The 17,640-nt window shown below is 45.7% G+C and overlaps 12 non-coding genes across 12 annotated transcripts; all 12 read left to right on the top strand.

Moving 5' to 3' along the window:
- The first annotated feature begins 208 nt into the window (after window positions 1–208).
- LOC146055539 (U2 spliceosomal RNA) lies at window positions 209–399 on the top strand. The gene has a single exon (XR_014468748.1). It is a non-coding gene; the product is annotated as a U2 spliceosomal RNA (small nuclear RNA).
- Window positions 400–1,754: 1,355 nt separating this feature from the next.
- On the top strand, window positions 1,755–1,945 carry LOC146055538 (U2 spliceosomal RNA). The gene has a single exon (XR_014468747.1). It is a non-coding gene; the product is annotated as a U2 spliceosomal RNA (small nuclear RNA).
- Window positions 1,946–3,300: 1,355 nt separating this feature from the next.
- On the top strand, window positions 3,301–3,491 carry LOC146055537 (U2 spliceosomal RNA). The gene has a single exon (XR_014468746.1). It is a non-coding gene; the product is annotated as a U2 spliceosomal RNA (small nuclear RNA).
- Window positions 3,492–4,846: 1,355 nt separating this feature from the next.
- LOC146055535 (U2 spliceosomal RNA) lies at window positions 4,847–5,037 on the top strand. The gene has a single exon (XR_014468744.1). It is a non-coding gene; the product is annotated as a U2 spliceosomal RNA (small nuclear RNA).
- Window positions 5,038–6,392: 1,355 nt separating this feature from the next.
- Window positions 6,393–6,583, top strand: LOC146055534 (U2 spliceosomal RNA). The gene has a single exon (XR_014468743.1). It is a non-coding gene; the product is annotated as a U2 spliceosomal RNA (small nuclear RNA).
- Window positions 6,584–7,938: 1,355 nt separating this feature from the next.
- On the top strand, window positions 7,939–8,129 carry LOC146055533 (U2 spliceosomal RNA). The gene has a single exon (XR_014468742.1). It is a non-coding gene; the product is annotated as a U2 spliceosomal RNA (small nuclear RNA).
- A 1,355-nt stretch (window positions 8,130–9,484) lies between these two features.
- On the top strand, window positions 9,485–9,675 carry LOC146055532 (U2 spliceosomal RNA). Its single transcript, XR_014468741.1, has one exon. It is a non-coding gene; the product is annotated as a U2 spliceosomal RNA (small nuclear RNA).
- Window positions 9,676–11,030: 1,355 nt separating this feature from the next.
- On the top strand, window positions 11,031–11,221 carry LOC146055530 (U2 spliceosomal RNA). The gene has a single exon (XR_014468740.1). It is a non-coding gene; the product is annotated as a U2 spliceosomal RNA (small nuclear RNA).
- Window positions 11,222–12,576: 1,355 nt separating this feature from the next.
- LOC146055529 (U2 spliceosomal RNA) lies at window positions 12,577–12,767 on the top strand. Its single transcript, XR_014468739.1, has one exon. It is a non-coding gene; the product is annotated as a U2 spliceosomal RNA (small nuclear RNA).
- Window positions 12,768–14,122: 1,355 nt separating this feature from the next.
- Window positions 14,123–14,313, top strand: LOC146055528 (U2 spliceosomal RNA). Its single transcript, XR_014468738.1, has one exon. It is a non-coding gene; the product is annotated as a U2 spliceosomal RNA (small nuclear RNA).
- Window positions 14,314–15,668: 1,355 nt separating this feature from the next.
- LOC146055527 (U2 spliceosomal RNA) lies at window positions 15,669–15,859 on the top strand. The gene has a single exon (XR_014468737.1). It is a non-coding gene; the product is annotated as a U2 spliceosomal RNA (small nuclear RNA).
- A 1,355-nt stretch (window positions 15,860–17,214) lies between these two features.
- On the top strand, window positions 17,215–17,405 carry LOC146055526 (U2 spliceosomal RNA). Its single transcript, XR_014468736.1, has one exon. It is a non-coding gene; the product is annotated as a U2 spliceosomal RNA (small nuclear RNA).
- The last annotated feature ends 235 nt before the right edge of the window (window positions 17,406–17,640 follow it).

Genomic DNA, 17,640 nt, shown 5'->3' with positions numbered 1-17,640 from the left:
AAATCAGTTGGATGGCTACTCGTCCTCCGGTCCCTGTCCAGCACTTCAAGTCCTATTCATACCTGCCGTACAGCCTGGTATCTTTCAGACTGCAACGTCAAAGAAGTGATGTGTGTGTGTTAGATGTGTCCGTGGTGCTGATCTCTTCTCCACCAGTGTTGGTGGCCGAATTCCGGTTTGCGCGCTTTGCTGGGACCCCATTCGGGTTATCGCTTCTCGGCCTTTTGGCTAAGATCAAGTGTAGTATCTGTTCTTATCAGTTTAATATCTGATACGCCCCCTATCTGGGGGCCATATATTAAATGGATTTTTAGAACAGGGAGATGGAAGAAGAGCTTGCTCTGTCCACTCCACGCATTGACCTGGTATTGCAGTACTTCCAGGACCGGTGCACCTTCCTAATCTGTTATCCAAAAAAAGACTATTTCCATTCCTGGCACTTGATTTGGAGTATCAATTGTTTGTGCACCTTTGTATTTAGAAATGCATGCATTTGCTGCTTCAAGGTTTAACCCTTGTGCATAAATACTTTCAAATCCTGCCTCAGTGTATCATTTTGTGACTATTTCTTGACTCCTTGAATTGTACTTTCTGGAATCGAGGCAGTTAATTACTTGACGTGACACTACACTTGATATCAGCATATGCGGCCTAGCCAAAAGACCGGAAGCCTGCCTAAATTAAAGGACTTATCAATCGCTGCGACCTCCCAATAAATATGCAAACGCTATGTGACTTACCTACGATCTTACCACGGAAACATCAACTGGATCAAAGCAATGGAATTTTTGGACCCCCTCCCTCTCGATTTGAAATGGCTTGTTTTTTTTTTTTTTTCTTGATCTCTTATATATTTTTTTTCTTTTCTTTTTGCGCTCTCTTTTCTCTCTCTTTTGTTTTGGGAATTTTTTTTCCTCTTTATTCTCTTTTGTTTTGGGAATTTTTTTTCCTCTTCCATTTTTTTCCAAGCCCAACAATTGATGATCATTGAGAGGGGGATTTAGAAAAAGTATCACTTACCTTCTTCGGACCATCATTTGGGTGGTAACTGCCAATAAAAGAAAACATTGGCCCACCCAGCTCACCTACACATGACTGTCCTGTCTGCCTGTCTGTTCCAAGTGACTGTCTGGCTGTCAGGTTCCGCCGGATTCCGAGTGAGCAGCTTGTGATGTCATAGAGGGCAGATTGTGATGTCACACAAAGGGTCCTGCCACATGAATGCCTGTCCATCTGACTGTCTACTACTACTGCTGCTGAATGGGCTCAAAACAGGAAAGCCGTCATTGCACCTGATTGTGCAAGATTCCTCCTTCTCCTCTGCAGCAGCTAGCTGATTGATTTACTCAGCAGCAGTTCGTCAGGGACACAGGCATGCGGCAGCAAAGAGCGAGGAGACAGCTGGCTGCTGCTGCTTGCCTGTTGGTCGTCTGCCTAGTGGGTGTGTGTCTGTTGACGCGACGTCAACAGACGGGGCGGAGCACATGCAAATTTGGCCTCCTACCCAGCTGAGGCACCCTGCCCGCCCGCCGACGACCTAATCACAAAATCAGTTGGATGGCTACTCGTCCTCCGGTCCCTGTCCAGCACTTCAAGTCCTATTCATACCTGCCGTACAGCCTGGTATCTTTCAGACTGCAACGTCAAAGAAGTGATGTGTGTGTGTTAGATGTGTCCGTGGTGCTGATCTCTTCTCCACCAGTGTTGGTGGCCGAATTCCGGTTTGCGCGCTTTGCTGGGACCCCATTCGGGTTATCGCTTCTCGGCCTTTTGGCTAAGATCAAGTGTAGTATCTGTTCTTATCAGTTTAATATCTGATACGCCCCCTATCTGGGGGCCATATATTAAATGGATTTTTAGAACAGGGAGATGGAAGAAGAGCTTGCTCTGTCCACTCCACGCATTGACCTGGTATTGCAGTACTTCCAGGACCGGTGCACCTTCCTAATCTGTTATCCAAAAAAAGACTATTTCCATTCCTGGCACTTGATTTGGAGTATCAATTGTTTGTGCACCTTTGTATTTAGAAATGCATGCATTTGCTGCTTCAAGGTTTAACCCTTGTGCATAAATACTTTCAAATCCTGCCTCAGTGTATCATTTTGTGACTATTTCTTGACTCCTTGAATTGTACTTTCTGGAATCGAGGCAGTTAATTACTTGACGTGACACTACACTTGATATCAGCATATGCGGCCTAGCCAAAAGACCGGAAGCCTGCCTAAATTAAAGGACTTATCAATCGCTGCGACCTCCCAATAAATATGCAAACGCTATGTGACTTACCTACGATCTTACCACGGAAACATCAACTGGATCAAAGCAATGGAATTTTTGGACCCCCTCCCTCTCGATTTGAAATGGCTTGTTTTTTTTTTTTTTTCTTGATCTCTTATATATTTTTTTTCTTTTCTTTTTGCGCTCTCTTTTCTCTCTCTTTTGTTTTGGGAATTTTTTTTCCTCTTTATTCTCTTTTGTTTTGGGAATTTTTTTTCCTCTTCCATTTTTTTCCAAGCCCAACAATTGATGATCATTGAGAGGGGGATTTAGAAAAAGTATCACTTACCTTCTTCGGACCATCATTTGGGTGGTAACTGCCAATAAAAGAAAACATTGGCCCACCCAGCTCACCTACACATGACTGTCCTGTCTGCCTGTCTGTTCCAAGTGACTGTCTGGCTGTCAGGTTCCGCCGGATTCCGAGTGAGCAGCTTGTGATGTCATAGAGGGCAGATTGTGATGTCACACAAAGGGTCCTGCCACATGAATGCCTGTCCATCTGACTGTCTACTACTACTGCTGCTGAATGGGCTCAAAACAGGAAAGCCGTCATTGCACCTGATTGTGCAAGATTCCTCCTTCTCCTCTGCAGCAGCTAGCTGATTGATTTACTCAGCAGCAGTTCGTCAGGGACACAGGCATGCGGCAGCAAAGAGCGAGGAGACAGCTGGCTGCTGCTGCTTGCCTGTTGGTCGTCTGCCTAGTGGGTGTGTGTCTGTTGACGCGACGTCAACAGACGGGGCGGAGCACATGCAAATTTGGCCTCCTACCCAGCTGAGGCACCCTGCCCGCCCGCCGACGACCTAATCACAAAATCAGTTGGATGGCTACTCGTCCTCCGGTCCCTGTCCAGCACTTCAAGTCCTATTCATACCTGCCGTACAGCCTGGTATCTTTCAGACTGCAACGTCAAAGAAGTGATGTGTGTGTGTTAGATGTGTCCGTGGTGCTGATCTCTTCTCCACCAGTGTTGGTGGCCGAATTCCGGTTTGCGCGCTTTGCTGGGACCCCATTCGGGTTATCGCTTCTCGGCCTTTTGGCTAAGATCAAGTGTAGTATCTGTTCTTATCAGTTTAATATCTGATACGCCCCCTATCTGGGGGCCATATATTAAATGGATTTTTAGAACAGGGAGATGGAAGAAGAGCTTGCTCTGTCCACTCCACGCATTGACCTGGTATTGCAGTACTTCCAGGACCGGTGCACCTTCCTAATCTGTTATCCAAAAAAAGACTATTTCCATTCCTGGCACTTGATTTGGAGTATCAATTGTTTGTGCACCTTTGTATTTAGAAATGCATGCATTTGCTGCTTCAAGGTTTAACCCTTGTGCATAAATACTTTCAAATCCTGCCTCAGTGTATCATTTTGTGACTATTTCTTGACTCCTTGAATTGTACTTTCTGGAATCGAGGCAGTTAATTACTTGACGTGACACTACACTTGATATCAGCATATGCGGCCTAGCCAAAAGACCGGAAGCCTGCCTAAATTAAAGGACTTATCAATCGCTGCGACCTCCCAATAAATATGCAAACGCTATGTGACTTACCTACGATCTTACCACGGAAACATCAACTGGATCAAAGCAATGGAATTTTTGGACCCCCTCCCTCTCGATTTGAAATGGCTTGTTTTTTTTTTTTTTTCTTGATCTCTTATATATTTTTTTTCTTTTCTTTTTGCGCTCTCTTTTCTCTCTCTTTTGTTTTGGGAATTTTTTTTCCTCTTTATTCTCTTTTGTTTTGGGAATTTTTTTTCCTCTTCCATTTTTTTCCAAGCCCAACAATTGATGATCATTGAGAGGGGGATTTAGAAAAAGTATCACTTACCTTCTTCGGACCATCATTTGGGTGGTAACTGCCAATAAAAGAAAACATTGGCCCACCCAGCTCACCTACACATGACTGTCCTGTCTGCCTGTCTGTTCCAAGTGACTGTCTGGCTGTCAGGTTCCGCCGGATTCCGAGTGAGCAGCTTGTGATGTCATAGAGGGCAGATTGTGATGTCACACAAAGGGTCCTGCCACATGAATGCCTGTCCATCTGACTGTCTACTACTACTGCTGCTGAATGGGCTCAAAACAGGAAAGCCGTCATTGCACCTGATTGTGCAAGATTCCTCCTTCTCCTCTGCAGCAGCTAGCTGATTGATTTACTCAGCAGCAGTTCGTCAGGGACACAGGCATGCGGCAGCAAAGAGCGAGGAGACAGCTGGCTGCTGCTGCTTGCCTGTTGGTCGTCTGCCTAGTGGGTGTGTGTCTGTTGACGCGACGTCAACAGACGGGGCGGAGCACATGCAAATTTGGCCTCCTACCCAGCTGAGGCACCCTGCCCGCCCGCCGACGACCTAATCACAAAATCAGTTGGATGGCTACTCGTCCTCCGGTCCCTGTCCAGCACTTCAAGTCCTATTCATACCTGCCGTACAGCCTGGTATCTTTCAGACTGCAACGTCAAAGAAGTGATGTGTGTGTGTTAGATGTGTCCGTGGTGCTGATCTCTTCTCCACCAGTGTTGGTGGCCGAATTCCGGTTTGCGCGCTTTGCTGGGACCCCATTCGGGTTATCGCTTCTCGGCCTTTTGGCTAAGATCAAGTGTAGTATCTGTTCTTATCAGTTTAATATCTGATACGCCCCCTATCTGGGGGCCATATATTAAATGGATTTTTAGAACAGGGAGATGGAAGAAGAGCTTGCTCTGTCCACTCCACGCATTGACCTGGTATTGCAGTACTTCCAGGACCGGTGCACCTTCCTAATCTGTTATCCAAAAAAAGACTATTTCCATTCCTGGCACTTGATTTGGAGTATCAATTGTTTGTGCACCTTTGTATTTAGAAATGCATGCATTTGCTGCTTCAAGGTTTAACCCTTGTGCATAAATACTTTCAAATCCTGCCTCAGTGTATCATTTTGTGACTATTTCTTGACTCCTTGAATTGTACTTTCTGGAATCGAGGCAGTTAATTACTTGACGTGACACTACACTTGATATCAGCATATGCGGCCTAGCCAAAAGACCGGAAGCCTGCCTAAATTAAAGGACTTATCAATCGCTGCGACCTCCCAATAAATATGCAAACGCTATGTGACTTACCTACGATCTTACCACGGAAACATCAACTGGATCAAAGCAATGGAATTTTTGGACCCCCTCCCTCTCGATTTGAAATGGCTTGTTTTTTTTTTTTTTTCTTGATCTCTTATATATTTTTTTTCTTTTCTTTTTGCGCTCTCTTTTCTCTCTCTTTTGTTTTGGGAATTTTTTTTCCTCTTTATTCTCTTTTGTTTTGGGAATTTTTTTTCCTCTTCCATTTTTTTCCAAGCCCAACAATTGATGATCATTGAGAGGGGGATTTAGAAAAAGTATCACTTACCTTCTTCGGACCATCATTTGGGTGGTAACTGCCAATAAAAGAAAACATTGGCCCACCCAGCTCACCTACACATGACTGTCCTGTCTGCCTGTCTGTTCCAAGTGACTGTCTGGCTGTCAGGTTCCGCCGGATTCCGAGTGAGCAGCTTGTGATGTCATAGAGGGCAGATTGTGATGTCACACAAAGGGTCCTGCCACATGAATGCCTGTCCATCTGACTGTCTACTACTACTGCTGCTGAATGGGCTCAAAACAGGAAAGCCGTCATTGCACCTGATTGTGCAAGATTCCTCCTTCTCCTCTGCAGCAGCTAGCTGATTGATTTACTCAGCAGCAGTTCGTCAGGGACACAGGCATGCGGCAGCAAAGAGCGAGGAGACAGCTGGCTGCTGCTGCTTGCCTGTTGGTCGTCTGCCTAGTGGGTGTGTGTCTGTTGACGCGACGTCAACAGACGGGGCGGAGCACATGCAAATTTGGCCTCCTACCCAGCTGAGGCACCCTGCCCGCCCGCCGACGACCTAATCACAAAATCAGTTGGATGGCTACTCGTCCTCCGGTCCCTGTCCAGCACTTCAAGTCCTATTCATACCTGCCGTACAGCCTGGTATCTTTCAGACTGCAACGTCAAAGAAGTGATGTGTGTGTGTTAGATGTGTCCGTGGTGCTGATCTCTTCTCCACCAGTGTTGGTGGCCGAATTCCGGTTTGCGCGCTTTGCTGGGACCCCATTCGGGTTATCGCTTCTCGGCCTTTTGGCTAAGATCAAGTGTAGTATCTGTTCTTATCAGTTTAATATCTGATACGCCCCCTATCTGGGGGCCATATATTAAATGGATTTTTAGAACAGGGAGATGGAAGAAGAGCTTGCTCTGTCCACTCCACGCATTGACCTGGTATTGCAGTACTTCCAGGACCGGTGCACCTTCCTAATCTGTTATCCAAAAAAAGACTATTTCCATTCCTGGCACTTGATTTGGAGTATCAATTGTTTGTGCACCTTTGTATTTAGAAATGCATGCATTTGCTGCTTCAAGGTTTAACCCTTGTGCATAAATACTTTCAAATCCTGCCTCAGTGTATCATTTTGTGACTATTTCTTGACTCCTTGAATTGTACTTTCTGGAATCGAGGCAGTTAATTACTTGACGTGACACTACACTTGATATCAGCATATGCGGCCTAGCCAAAAGACCGGAAGCCTGCCTAAATTAAAGGACTTATCAATCGCTGCGACCTCCCAATAAATATGCAAACGCTATGTGACTTACCTACGATCTTACCACGGAAACATCAACTGGATCAAAGCAATGGAATTTTTGGACCCCCTCCCTCTCGATTTGAAATGGCTTGTTTTTTTTTTTTTTTCTTGATCTCTTATATATTTTTTTTCTTTTCTTTTTGCGCTCTCTTTTCTCTCTCTTTTGTTTTGGGAATTTTTTTTCCTCTTTATTCTCTTTTGTTTTGGGAATTTTTTTTCCTCTTCCATTTTTTTCCAAGCCCAACAATTGATGATCATTGAGAGGGGGATTTAGAAAAAGTATCACTTACCTTCTTCGGACCATCATTTGGGTGGTAACTGCCAATAAAAGAAAACATTGGCCCACCCAGCTCACCTACACATGACTGTCCTGTCTGCCTGTCTGTTCCAAGTGACTGTCTGGCTGTCAGGTTCCGCCGGATTCCGAGTGAGCAGCTTGTGATGTCATAGAGGGCAGATTGTGATGTCACACAAAGGGTCCTGCCACATGAATGCCTGTCCATCTGACTGTCTACTACTACTGCTGCTGAATGGGCTCAAAACAGGAAAGCCGTCATTGCACCTGATTGTGCAAGATTCCTCCTTCTCCTCTGCAGCAGCTAGCTGATTGATTTACTCAGCAGCAGTTCGTCAGGGACACAGGCATGCGGCAGCAAAGAGCGAGGAGACAGCTGGCTGCTGCTGCTTGCCTGTTGGTCGTCTGCCTAGTGGGTGTGTGTCTGTTGACGCGACGTCAACAGACGGGGCGGAGCACATGCAAATTTGGCCTCCTACCCAGCTGAGGCACCCTGCCCGCCCGCCGACGACCTAATCACAAAATCAGTTGGATGGCTACTCGTCCTCCGGTCCCTGTCCAGCACTTCAAGTCCTATTCATACCTGCCGTACAGCCTGGTATCTTTCAGACTGCAACGTCAAAGAAGTGATGTGTGTGTGTTAGATGTGTCCGTGGTGCTGATCTCTTCTCCACCAGTGTTGGTGGCCGAATTCCGGTTTGCGCGCTTTGCTGGGACCCCATTCGGGTTATCGCTTCTCGGCCTTTTGGCTAAGATCAAGTGTAGTATCTGTTCTTATCAGTTTAATATCTGATACGCCCCCTATCTGGGGGCCATATATTAAATGGATTTTTAGAACAGGGAGATGGAAGAAGAGCTTGCTCTGTCCACTCCACGCATTGACCTGGTATTGCAGTACTTCCAGGACCGGTGCACCTTCCTAATCTGTTATCCAAAAAAAGACTATTTCCATTCCTGGCACTTGATTTGGAGTATCAATTGTTTGTGCACCTTTGTATTTAGAAATGCATGCATTTGCTGCTTCAAGGTTTAACCCTTGTGCATAAATACTTTCAAATCCTGCCTCAGTGTATCATTTTGTGACTATTTCTTGACTCCTTGAATTGTACTTTCTGGAATCGAGGCAGTTAATTACTTGACGTGACACTACACTTGATATCAGCATATGCGGCCTAGCCAAAAGACCGGAAGCCTGCCTAAATTAAAGGACTTATCAATCGCTGCGACCTCCCAATAAATATGCAAACGCTATGTGACTTACCTACGATCTTACCACGGAAACATCAACTGGATCAAAGCAATGGAATTTTTGGACCCCCTCCCTCTCGATTTGAAATGGCTTGTTTTTTTTTTTTTTTCTTGATCTCTTATATATTTTTTTTCTTTTCTTTTTGCGCTCTCTTTTCTCTCTCTTTTGTTTTGGGAATTTTTTTTCCTCTTTATTCTCTTTTGTTTTGGGAATTTTTTTTCCTCTTCCATTTTTTTCCAAGCCCAACAATTGATGATCATTGAGAGGGGGATTTAGAAAAAGTATCACTTACCTTCTTCGGACCATCATTTGGGTGGTAACTGCCAATAAAAGAAAACATTGGCCCACCCAGCTCACCTACACATGACTGTCCTGTCTGCCTGTCTGTTCCAAGTGACTGTCTGGCTGTCAGGTTCCGCCGGATTCCGAGTGAGCAGCTTGTGATGTCATAGAGGGCAGATTGTGATGTCACACAAAGGGTCCTGCCACATGAATGCCTGTCCATCTGACTGTCTACTACTACTGCTGCTGAATGGGCTCAAAACAGGAAAGCCGTCATTGCACCTGATTGTGCAAGATTCCTCCTTCTCCTCTGCAGCAGCTAGCTGATTGATTTACTCAGCAGCAGTTCGTCAGGGACACAGGCATGCGGCAGCAAAGAGCGAGGAGACAGCTGGCTGCTGCTGCTTGCCTGTTGGTTGTCTGCCTAGTGGGTGTGTGTCTGTTGACGCGACGTCAACAGACGGGGCGGAGCACATGCAAATTTGGCCTCCTACCCAGCTGAGGCACCCTGCCCGCCCGCCGACGACCTAATCACAAAATCAGTTGGATGGCTACTCGTCCTCCGGTCCCTGTCCAGCACTTCAAGTCCTATTCATACCTGCCGTACAGCCTGGTATCTTTCAGACTGCAACGTCAAAGAAGTGATGTGTGTGTGTTAGATGTGTCCGTGGTGCTGATCTCTTCTCCACCAGTGTTGGTGGCCGAATTCCGGTTTGCGCGCTTTGCTGGGACCCCATTCGGGTTATCGCTTCTCGGCCTTTTGGCTAAGATCAAGTGTAGTATCTGTTCTTATCAGTTTAATATCTGATACGCCCCCTATCTGGGGGCCATATATTAAATGGATTTTTAGAACAGGGAGATGGAAGAAGAGCTTGCTCTGTCCACTCCACGCATTGACCTGGTATTGCAGTACTTCCAGGACCGGTGCACCTTCCTAATCTGTTATCCAAAAAAAGACTATTTCCATTCCTGGCACTTGATTTGGAGTATCAATTGTTTGTGCACCTTTGTATTTAGAAATGCATGCATTTGCTGCTTCAAGGTTTAACCCTTGTGCATAAATACTTTCAAATCCTGCCTCAGTGTATCATTTTGTGACTATTTCTTGACTCCTTGAATTGTACTTTCTGGAATCGAGGCAGTTAATTACTTGACGTGACACTACACTTGATATCAGCATATGCGGCCTAGCCAAAAGACCGGAAGCCTGCCTAAATTAAAGGACTTATCAATCGCTGCGACCTCCCAATAAATATGCAAACGCTATGTGACTTACCTACGATCTTACCACGGAAACATCAACTGGATCAAAGCAATGGAATTTTTGGACCCCCTCCCTCTCGATTTGAAATGGCTTGTTTTTTTTTTTTTTTCTTGATCTCTTATATATTTTTTTTCTTTTCTTTTTGCGCTCTCTTTTCTCTCTCTTTTGTTTTGGGAATTTTTTTTCCTCTTTATTCTCTTTTGTTTTGGGAATTTTTTTTCCTCTTCCATTTTTTTCCAAGCCCAACAATTGATGATCATTGAGAGGGGGATTTAGAAAAAGTATCACTTACCTTCTTCGGACCATCATTTGGGTGGTAACTGCCAATAAAAGAAAACATTGGCCCACCCAGCTCACCTACACATGACTGTCCTGTCTGCCTGTCTGTTCCAAGTGACTGTCTGGCTGTCAGGTTCCGCCGGATTCCGAGTGAGCAGCTTGTGATGTCATAGAGGGCAGATTGTGATGTCACACAAAGGGTCCTGCCACATGAATGCCTGTCCATCTGACTGTCTACTACTACTGCTGCTGAATGGGCTCAAAACAGGAAAGCCGTCATTGCACCTGATTGTGCAAGATTCCTCCTTCTCCTCTGCAGCAGCTAGCTGATTGATTTACTCAGCAGCAGTTCGTCAGGGACACAGGCATGCGGCAGCAAAGAGCGAGGAGACAGCTGGCTGCTGCTGCTTGCCTGTTGGTCGTCTGCCTAGTGGGTGTGTGTCTGTTGACGCGACGTCAACAGACGGGGCGGAGCACATGCAAATTTGGCCTCCTACCCAGCTGAGGCACCCTGCCCGCCCGCCGACGACCTAATCACAAAATCAGTTGGATGGCTACTCGTCCTCCGGTCCCTGTCCAGCACTTCAAGTCCTATTCATACCTGCCGTACAGCCTGGTATCTTTCAGACTGCAACGTCAAAGAAGTGATGTGTGTGTGTTAGATGTGTCCGTGGTGCTGATCTCTTCTCCACCAGTGTTGGTGGCCGAATTCCGGTTTGCGCGCTTTGCTGGGACCCCATTCGGGTTATCGCTTCTCGGCCTTTTGGCTAAGATCAAGTGTAGTATCTGTTCTTATCAGTTTAATATCTGATACGCCCCCTATCTGGGGGCCATATATTAAATGGATTTTTAGAACAGGGAGATGGAAGAAGAGCTTGCTCTGTCCACTCCACGCATTGACCTGGTATTGCAGTACTTCCAGGACCGGTGCACCTTCCTAATCTGTTATCCAAAAAAAGACTATTTCCATTCCTGGCACTTGATTTGGAGTATCAATTGTTTGTGCACCTTTGTATTTAGAAATGCATGCATTTGCTGCTTCAAGGTTTAACCCTTGTGCATAAATACTTTCAAATCCTGCCTCAGTGTATCATTTTGTGACTATTTCTTGACTCCTTGAATTGTACTTTCTGGAATCGAGGCAGTTAATTACTTGACGTGACACTACACTTGATATCAGCATATGCGGCCTAGCCAAAAGACCGGAAGCCTGCCTAAATTAAAGGACTTATCAATCGCTGCGACCTCCCAATAAATATGCAAACGCTATGTGACTTACCTACGATCTTACCACGGAAACATCAACTGGATCAAAGCAATGGAATTTTTGGACCCCCTCCCTCTCGATTTGAAATGGCTTGTTTTTTTTTTTTTTTCTTGATCTCTTATATATTTTTTTTCTTTTCTTTTTGCGCTCTCTTTTCTCTCTCTTTTGTTTTGGGAATTTTTTTTCCTCTTTATTCTCTTTTGTTTTGGGAATTTTTTTTCCTCTTCCATTTTTTTCCAAGCCCAACAATTGATGATCATTGAGAGGGGGATTTAGAAAAAGTATCACTTACCTTCTTCGGACCATCATTTGGGTGGTAACTGCCAATAAAAGAAAACATTGGCCCACCCAGCTCACCTACACATGACTGTCCTGTCTGCCTGTCTGTTCCAAGTGACTGTCTGGCTGTCAGGTTCCGCCGGATTCCGAGTGAGCAGCTTGTGATGTCATAGAGGGCAGATTGTGATGTCACACAAAGGGTCCTGCCACATGAATGCCTGTCCATCTGACTGTCTACTACTACTGCTGCTGAATGGGCTCAAAACAGGAAAGCCGTCATTGCACCTGATTGTGCAAGATTCCTCCTTCTCCTCTGCAGCAGCTAGCTGATTGATTTACTCAGCAGCAGTTCGTCAGGGACACAGGCATGCGGCAGCAAAGAGCGAGGAGACAGCTGGCTGCTGCTGCTTGCCTGTTGGTCGTCTGCCTAGTGGGTGTGTGTCTGTTGACGCGACGTCAACAGACGGGGCGGAGCACATGCAAATTTGGCCTCCTACCCAGCTGAGGCACCCTGCCCGCCCGCCGACGACCTAATCACAAAATCAGTTGGATGGCTACTCGTCCTCCGGTCCCTGTCCAGCACTTCAAGTCCTATTCATACCTGCCGTACAGCCTGGTATCTTTCAGACTGCAACGTCAAAGAAGTGATGTGTGTGTGTTAGATGTGTCCGTGGTGCTGATCTCTTCTCCACCAGTGTTGGTGGCCGAATTCCGGTTTGCGCGCTTTGCTGGGACCCCATTCGGGTTATCGCTTCTCGGCCTTTTGGCTAAGATCAAGTGTAGTATCTGTTCTTATCAGTTTAATATCTGATACGCCCCCTATCTGGGGGCCATATATTAAATGGATTTTTAGAACAGGGAGATGGAAGAAGAGCTTGCTCTGTCCACTCCACGCATTGACCTGGTATTGCAGTACTTCCAGGACCGGTGCACCTTCCTAATCTGTTATCCAAAAAAAGACTATTTCCATTCCTGGCACTTGATTTGGAGTATCAATTGTTTGTGCACCTTTGTATTTAGAAATGCATGCATTTGCTGCTTCAAGGTTTAACCCTTGTGCATAAATACTTTCAAATCCTGCCTCAGTGTATCATTTTGTGACTATTTCTTGACTCCTTGAATTGTACTTTCTGGAATCGAGGCAGTTAATTACTTGACGTGACACTACACTTGATATCAGCATATGCGGCCTAGCCAAAAGACCGGAAGCCTGCCTAAATTAAAGGACTTATCAATCGCTGCGACCTCCCAATAAATATGCAAACGCTATGTGACTTACCTACGATCTTACCACGGAAACATCAACTGGATCAAAGCAATGGAATTTTTGGACCCCCTCCCTCTCGATTTGAAATGGCTTGTTTTTTTTTTTTTTTCTTGATCTCTTATATATTTTTTTTCTTTTCTTTTTGCGCTCTCTTTTCTCTCTCTTTTGTTTTGGGAATTTTTTTTCCTCTTTATTCTCTTTTGTTTTGGGAATTTTTTTTCCTCTTCCATTTTTTTCCAAGCCCAACAATTGATGATCATTGAGAGGGGGATTTAGAAAAAGTATCACTTACCTTCTTCGGACCATCATTTGGGTGGTAACTGCCAATAAAAGAAAACATTGGCCCACCCAGCTCACCTACACATGACTGTCCTGTCTGCCTGTCTGTTCCAAGTGACTGTCTGGCTGTCAGGTTCCGCCGGATTCCGAGTGAGCAGCTTGTGATGTCATAGAGGGCAGATTGTGATGTCACACAAAGGGTCCTGCCACATGAATGCCTGTCCATCTGACTGTCTACTACTACTGCTGCTGAATGGGCTCAAAACAGGAAAGCCGTCATTGCACCTGATTGTGCAAGATTCCTCCTTCTCCTCTGCAGCAGCTAGCTGATTGATTTACTCAGCAGCAGTTCGTCAGGGACACAGGCATGCGGCAGCAAAGAGCGAGGAGACAGCTGGCTGCTGCTGCTTGCCTGTTGGTCGTCTGCCTAGTGGGTGTGTGTCTGTTGACGCGACGTCAACAGACGGGGCGGAGCACATGCAAATTTGGCCTCCTACCCAGCTGAGGCACCCTGCCCGCCCGCCGACGACCTAATCACAAAATCAGTTGGATGGCTACTCGTCCTCCGGTCCCTGTCCAGCACTTCAAGTCCTATTCATACCTGCCGTACAGCCTGGTATCTTTCAGACTGCAACGTCAAAGAAGTGATGTGTGTGTGTTAGATGTGTCCGTGGTGCTGATCTCTTCTCCACCAGTGTTGGTGGCCGAATTCCGGTTTGCGCGCTTTGCTGGGACCCCATTCGGGTTATCGCTTCTCGGCCTTTTGGCTAAGATCAAGTGTAGTATCTGTTCTTATCAGTTTAATATCTGATACGCCCCCTATCTGGGGGCCATATATTAAATGGATTTTTAGAACAGGGAGATGGAAGAAGAGCTTGCTCTGTCCACTCCACGCATTGACCTGGTATTGCAGTACTTCCAGGACCGGTGCACCTTCCTAATCTGTTATCCAAAAAAAGACTATTTCCATTCCTGGCACTTGATTTGGAGTATCAATTGTTTGTGCACCTTTGTATTTAGAAATGCATGCATTTGCTGCTTCAAGGTTTAACCCTTGTGCATAAATACTTTCAAATCCTGCCTCAGTGTATCATTTTGTGACTATTTCTTGACTCCTTGAATTGTACTTTCTGGAATCGAGGCAGTTAATTACTTGACGTGACACTACACTTGATATCAGCATATGCGGCCTAGCCAAAAGACCGGAAGCCTGCCTAAATTAAAGGACTTATCAATCGCTGCGACCTCCCAATAAATATGCAAACGCTATGTGACTTACCTACGATCTTACCACGGAAACATCAACTGGATCAAAGCAATGGAATTTTTGGACCCCCTCCCTCTCGATTTGAAATGGCTTGTTTTTTTTTTTTTTTCTTGATCTCTTATATATTTTTTTTCTTTTCTTTTTGCGCTCTCTTTTCTCTCTCTTTTGTTTTGGGAATTTTTTTTCCTCTTTATTCTCTTTTGTTTTGGGAATTTTTTTTCCTCTTCCATTTTTTTCCAAGCCCAACAATTGATGATCATTGAGAGGGGGATTTAGAAAAAGTATCACTTACCTTCTTCGGACCATCATTTGGGTGGTAACTGCCAATAAAAGAAAACATTGGCCCACCCAGCTCACCTACACATGACTGTCCTGTCTGCCTGTCTGTTCCAAGTGACTGTCTGGCTGTCAGGTTCCGCCGGATTCCGAGTGAGCAGCTTGTGATGTCATAGAGGGCAGATTGTGATGTCACACAAAGGGTCCTGCCACATGAATGCCTGTCCATCTGACTGTCTACTACTACTGCTGCTGAATGGGCTCAAAACAGGAAAGCCGTCATTGCACCTGATTGTGCAAGATTCCTCCTTCTCCTCTGCAGCAGCTAGCTGATTGATTTACTCAGCAGCAGTTCGTCAGGGACACAGGCATGCGGCAGCAAAGAGCGAGGAGACAGCTGGCTGCTGCTGCTTGCCTGTTGGTCGTCTGCCTAGTGGGTGTGTGTCTGTTGACGCGACGTCAACAGACGGGGCGGAGCACATGCAAATTTGGCCTCCTACCCAGCTGAGGCACCCTGCCCGCCCGCCGACGACCTAATCACAAAATCAGTTGGATGGCTACTCGTCCTCCGGTCCCTGTCCAGCACTTCAAGTCCTATTCATACCTGCCGTACAGCCTGGTATCTTTCAGACTGCAACGTCAAAGAAGTGATGTGTGTGTGTTAGATGTGTCCGTGGTGCTGATCTCTTCTCCACCAGTGTTGGTGGCCGAATTCCGGTTTGCGCGCTTTGCTGGGACCCCATTCGGGTTATCGCTTCTCGGCCTTTTGGCTAAGATCAAGTGTAGTATCTGTTCTTATCAGTTTAATATCTGATACGCCCCCTATCTGGGGGCCATATATTAAATGGATTTTTAGAACAGGGAGATGGAAGAAGAGCTTGCTCTGTCCACTCCACGCATTGACCTGGTATTGCAGTACTTCCAGGACCGGTGCACCTTCCTAATCTGTTATCCAAAAAAAGACTATTTCCATTCCTGGCACTTGATTTGGAGTATCAATTGTTTGTGCACCTTTGTATTTAGAAATGCATGCATTTGCTGCTTCAAGGTTTAACCCTTGTGCATAAATACTTTCAAATCCTGCCTCAGTGTATCATTTTGTGACTATTTCTTGACTCCTTGAATTGTACTTTCTGGAATCGAGGCAGTTAATTACTTGACGTGACACTACACTTGATATCAGCATATGCGGCCTAGCCAAAAGACCGGAAGCCTGCCTAAATTAAAGGACTTATCAATCGCTGCGACCTCCCAATAAATATGCAAACGCTATGTGACTTACCTACGATCTTACCACGGAAACATCAACTGGATCAAAGCAATGGAATTTTTGGACCCCCTCCCTCTCGATTTGAAATGGCTTGTTTTTTTTTTTTTTTCTTGATCTCTTATATATTTTTTTTCTTTTCTTTTTGCGCTCTCTTTTCTCTCTCTTTTGTTTTGGGAATTTTTTTTCCTCTTTATTCTCTTTTGTTTTGGGAATTTTTTTTCCTCTTCCATTTTTTTCCAAGCCCAACAATTGATGATCATTGAGAGGGGGATTTAGAAAAAGTATCACTTACCTTCTTCGGACCATCATTTGGGTGGTAACTGCCAATAAAAGAAAACATTGGCCCACCCAGCTCACCTACACATGACTGTCCTGTCTGCCTGTCTGTTCCAAGTGACTGTCTGGCTGTCAGGTTCCGCCGGATTCCGAGTGAGCAGCTTGTGATGTCATAGAGGGCAGATTGTGATGTCACACAAAGGGTCCTGCCACATGAATGCCTGTCCATCTGACTGTCTACTACTACTGCTGCTGAATGGGCTCAAAACAGGAAAGCCGTCATTGCACCTGATTGTGCAAGATTCCTCCTTCTCCTCTGCAGCAGCTAGCTGATTGATTTACTCAGCAGCAGTTCGTCAGGGACACAGGCATGCGGCAGCAAAGAGCGAGGAGACAGCTGGCTGCTGCTGCTTGCCTGTTGGTCGTCTGCCTAGTGGGTGTGTGTCTGTTGACGCGACGTCAACAGACGGGGCGGAGCACATGCAAATTTGGCCTCCTACCCAGCTGAGGCACCCTGCCCGCCCGCCGACGACCTAATCACAAAATCAGTTGGATGGCTACTCGTCCTCCGGTCCCTGTCCAGCACTTCAAGTCCTATTCATACCTGCCGTACAGCCTGGTATCTTTCAGACTGCAACGTCAAAGAAGTGATGTGTGTGTGTTAGATGTGTCCGTGGTGCTGATCTCTTCTCCACCAGTGTTGGTGGCCGAATTCCGGTTTGCGCGCTTTGCTGGGACCCCATTCGGGTTATCGCTTCTCGGCCTTTTGGCTAAGATCAAGTGTAGTATCTGTTCTTATCAGTTTAATATCTGATACGCCCCCTATCTGGGGGCCATATATTAAATGGATTTTTAGAACAGGGAGATGGAAGAAGAGCTTGCTCTGTCCACTCCACGCATTGACCTGGTATTGCAGTACTTCCAGGACCGGTGCACCTTCCTAATCTGTTATCCAAAAAAAGACTATTTCCATTCCTGGCACTTGATTTGGAGTATCAATTGTTTGTGCACCTTTGTATTTAGAAATGCATGCATTTGCTGCTTCAAGGTTTAACCCTTGTGCATAAATACTTTCAAATCCTGCCTCAGTGTATCATTTTGTGACTATTTCTTGACTCCTTGAATTGTACTTTCTGGAATCGAGGCAGTTAATTACTTGACGTGACACTACACTTG

This window comes from Crinia signifera, unplaced genomic scaffold (assembly GCF_055691185.1).
Source record: "Crinia signifera unplaced genomic scaffold, ASM5569118v1 HAP2_SCAFFOLD_473, whole genome shotgun sequence".
In the NCBI taxonomy this organism is placed as follows: Eukaryota; Metazoa; Chordata; class Amphibia; order Anura; family Myobatrachidae; genus Crinia; species Crinia signifera.
The sequence above is the reverse complement of the archived record's forward strand: the minus strand, read 5'-3'. Positions and strand labels throughout refer to the sequence as shown.